Source organism: Pleurodeles waltl, chromosome 12 (assembly GCF_031143425.1).
Source record: "Pleurodeles waltl isolate 20211129_DDA chromosome 12, aPleWal1.hap1.20221129, whole genome shotgun sequence".
NCBI classification, from domain to species: Eukaryota; Metazoa; Chordata; class Amphibia; order Caudata; family Salamandridae; genus Pleurodeles; species Pleurodeles waltl.
The window spans coordinates 363,603,206-363,608,141 of NC_090451.1; positions in this window are offsets into that span (position 1 = coordinate 363,603,206).

Consider the following 4,936-nt stretch of genomic DNA (forward strand, 5'->3'; position numbering starts at 1 on the left):
GACGGAAGCTGTGGGGGAAAGGGTGCCCTTGGAAAGGGGCAGAGACAGTGACTAGGTAAACGGCCAAAAGACAGCAGTGCAGAGAATGGCAGGAGGTGTTGCTGAGGAAAAAGGTACAGTGGGGTCGACTGTGAAAAGGGGGCACAGATGATCACAGTGGTAAGTAGGAAAGAATTAAATACATCACACATTTTTATACTCAGACTGGATGTGCACTCCGTGGTCCTTGAGAAGTAGAAGACATCTCTTCACTCTACCTTTCTGTTGAGTTTTCTAAGGTGTCCCTTCAGGTAGCTTGGTATTTCGCCAATATCCTGTACTTCTCTGCAGCCCGGCTGTCTTTAACGCTTTATTAGACATTTCTTAGCAGGAAGCATGTTGCATTCCACCTTAGTCACAGTAACAAGGAGAGTGCTTTATAAAAAGTTCTTTAGTGATAAAGAAAGTGCTTTCTGTAAGATGGAGAGAGGTAGAAAAAAAGAAGGGGGTGTGCATGTAAAGACGCATCGAACTCCAGAAATACAAAAAGAACACCTAGAATTATGTTTTTCCAAATCTCCTGTAAAGCACCAGCTTTCAGGAAGCGCTCCTGATCAGAACTGTGCATAATCCAACTCACACGCCTAGGAAATCATGGCAAGCACTAACAAGCATTTCAAATGCAATGGGTCTCGCATCTGCTCGAGTTAGAGCTATTAGCGTTATAAACTCCTAACCCGACTTTTCTTGCCACATAAATAGAAAATTGAAAGTTAAACACATTCACCACGGCCGCGATGAGCATCAGCGTGAAGAGATACACAAAAGAGAAAGAAGTTCGCTCGCAGTTAAACTTATTGGCAAAAGGGCAATTAGCCATGTAACAGGGGCGATGGCCAAGGCGGTAACAAAACCTCCCCAAGGAGGGACAAAGGTAAGCCATTTCATTTACCATTGTAATCAAAGGATTTTTGAAGGGCAAGACTACGAACGAGTGGTAGTGATGGGCGTTGTTAAAAGCCCAGATACACACCAACACGTCGGAAAAGCAGCGCATGCGCGCTGCAATGCTCGACCTAAAAAGTACAGCAGTCCAGGTTACCCTGCCAGATTCCATGAGGCGCACAGAAGGTACAGAACCTATAGAAGAATCACCAAAGCTCTGTGGGGGCTTGAATTAAAAAGGAACTTGCTGCAACTCTTGCGAGGGCATTGATCTAGGGTTACCTCAGCCTGAAACCTTTTGCTTGCCATTGGCAGCACGGGCACATCGCTACATGTTGGAAAGACTGACTACAATGTAGCGTCTGGTGAGGAGGGTGGGGCCTTAGCTCAATCGACTTGCACATCCAGTGGAGTGCTCTCCATTGAGGGTTGCCTTGTGGAATGCCATCGATCTCCAGTAACAGCCAAGAGACCCTGGAAGACAGTCCAGAACAAATATACTGAGACTGGCACCCAAGGTGACCCTAAAATGACCTGCCCTGTGGAGCTACAGCCACCTAGCATCATAGCCAGAAGGGATACTAATAGCCATCCCTTTTGGATGGTCCAACTGGCGGAGTAGCTAGTAACTAAAGTCAAGGTCATTCTGTGTGTGGGACTTACTCCTTTCAGCGATGGAGCAACCGTTCAAAGAAAAACCCAAAACACAGCCTCAGCAGGCCTCTGGGCTAGCTATCCAAAGACAAATGGGGGGTGTGCCTAGTCACTCTAACGTCCTTTCCCCAAGCAGTGCTCGGGCTTGCGATGATAAAGGCTTTCCTCCCAAAACCCCAGCACAGTCTGGAGTTAATGCGCAACCATCAGGTCTTTCCACTAAAGGGAGACTCCAAGAGGGACAATCCACTCAGAAAGAAAACAGCAATGGGTCTCCTGGGTCCTGTGGCCCTCCTCATAGTCGCAACATCCCCAGGATTAATCTACCTCCTGCTTCCTGTCCCTGAATGGTATTCTGGCTGGAGTTCCACAGTTGCATGAGGATCAGAGAGAATCGCATGAGGGGCTTGTTAATAAATCACTGAATTGGCTAGTCGAAAAAAGAACACCCCCTCTCAATGGCAAATAAGATACTTTTATCCATAGGGTGGGGTGGATTGGGGCGGGGCTGGTGGATCAGCCAGGGGACTGTTTAATCATTTATCTTAAACACCCGAATTTGGTAAGAATGTTGCTCTCTGACCATGTGAGTAGCCAGTAAGAGGGATCTAAAACTTTACTCTTACCTCTGGGTTACTTCTACAAACCTGGTTCTTATGTTAGGTATAATCCTTTATTGCCAATGTTCTACCCTCCAACCCACCACTGACATAGAGACAGCTCCCATTCTTCTACAATACCACAAGGTGGTGTATAGTGTCCCATCTCCAACCGATTTAATGCACTTGAAGGAGTTGATTGACTCAATAATACTAGGAGTCTGGAAGGCAATCCCTCCCCGGTGGCAAAAAGCGAAGGGTGCTGTAAGTCTTGGCAATGTCAAGAGGTGGGAAGGAGAGGGAGACACCTACTCCTCAGGTCATCAGAGAAGTGTTTCAAGTCTACCAACATTACAAGCCCCAGGCCGGGCAATGTCAAGAGTGGGGAAGGAGAGAGATACACTTAGCCCATCAGGTCAGCGAATACTTGATCCAAGTCAATCAACATCTTAAGCCCCAGGTTGATTATGAGACGGGCGTTAGAATAGAAACAGAGACAGAACGCCAAACTCACCTCCCCATGGGTATGGACTGACCTAAGGAAGTTTCTGTAGCTAGAGGACCTAGATACATAGGCAAACTAGCTGTTGCCCCATTAATGACTCCTGATAGGTCCAGCACCAGCTATATTAGTGATTCTGACGAAGAAAGGGAGTTACACGCTTGTACCAACATCCTAGATCCTAACCCACTAACTGTAAGGAGGCAATCACTGGGAAAAGGGCCTTCAAGGTGTTAAGTGAAATTCAGTTCCAACCCCCTATTAGGATACTTTTGAGGAAATTAGCTGGATTGGGTTCCAAAGTTGATTGCTCGTATTGGGCCCACTTTAGAGACTCATTTGACCTCTGCCTCTTCCAAGAGACCTGGCTAACTAAGCAGGTGCATCAAGTAGGCTTCACCTACAGAAAACCAGCAGTAGTGAGGGGAGGGGGATTGCCAATTGGGCCAGTCCCGCCCTTGGGTGTGTGGTAGAGGAGACTGAGATAGCATTGGATGATATTTTATGTGTAATTCCTACATTTCCATCTAATTTAGTCCTCTGTGTATATAACATCTATTTGAGACCTGTGGGGAAATAGACTCTGCTCACTTGGGTAGCTTGCTGGAAGGAGGTTGTAAAATATTGGGTGGGGATTTTAATTGTCAATTTGAGCCCCTGGATGTCAGTATCAATGATCACATGCAGGAGAAAGATAGACATGGAATGTGCCTCTGCCCTCGTTCACTGCTAACTGGGGCTGCTTTATTGAAGCACCAGAGCAGGCCTGCCTGCCCTATGGAGCAGCCATGGAATCAGTGGTTCATGCCCTCTTCTTTTGCCCAGAGTATAGTAAGGTCAGGGCAAAGTGGATTATCCCTATATGTAGGAATCTGGTAACCACTCAGCATATGGAGGTAAACGGAATCTTACAATCTGACATTAGTCAACATATAGTATTTCCTGTCTCAAGGTACTTACTTTCAATGTGGCAAATTAGGCAAAAAATGTAGTTCCTCAACCACTGCCTCTGGATTTAGCAAGGCAGAGCCACCGTGCTGCTAATCATATATTATAACTAGCACCTCACGTTCTCTATGTCATTGGAGTGTTAGTTACTTACCAGCTTATCCTGTATTTTGTGGTTGAGCTATTATACGCTCACAAGGCACTCCACAACGCCGGACCAGCCTACCTGAACAACAGACTCAACTTCTACGCCCCCACCTGCCAACTCCACTCTGCCAACCTCGCCCTTGCCATCATTCCCCGCATCTAGCGCAAGACCTCCGGTGGCAGATCCTTCTCCTACCTCGCCGCCAAGACCTGGAACACCCTCCTGACCTCCCTGTGACAGACCCAGGACCTTCTCACCTTCAGGAGACTTCTTAAGACCTGGCTCTTCGACCAGCAGCAGCACCCCTCCCACTTTCAGTGCCTTGAAACCCTAACGGGTACGTAGTGCGCTCTACAAATGTTGTGATTGATTGATTGATTGAAAAGAAAGTATGTTGCATACTGAACTAAACAAATAAATATTTAGTTTAAACTGATTCATCAAGTGAAACACAGATAAGGCGTGCTCTTTTGGACTGGGTTCTGCCAAAATCTCAAATGAGAATTGCCAAAAAGCCGAACCATCCAAGTGATTCAGAACCAGAGTGCACTGCCAATAGTTTAAACACAAATCACATCTATTTCATTTATTTACCACACAGTTCTCACTTTAAACCATTTTTAATTTGTCAAAAAGGCAAATCAATCACACTCACAATGGGACCTGTTTTTGACATCACCAATAGTTTATGTGGAGTCGGAAGGTGCTAATCATCCCAGTACCGTTTTTGCAGCTTTTCAAATGTGTCTAATGGTCCTCCTTGGTTTCGTGTGTTTTGTTTTGTTTCCTTGTTTTTCAATTAACCCTGAAGAAGGAAAAGTTTGCTCTCAAAATGCATTGGGTTTTATTCAACCACTGAAGTGAAAGGAACTCAATAATTTGAGCTGCACCAGACAAATCTAGTCACCCACAGACAGAGATGTCAGTTCAGCAGTACTGCACGAGATGGAATGTAGCACTACTTCGGGTATGCCCCCACCTCCGAGGGTCGCAACCAGTGACTTGGACACCACTCACAATGAGCGTGCAGTCGGTTGTCGCATGAGAGAAATGTGGCACACTCGACCACATCGGGTCACATGGGGTCCCACAACCAGTAATCCGTTCACTACCAACCAAACACTTACGCGTGATGTGGCCTCACAATGAAGGGCTACACTC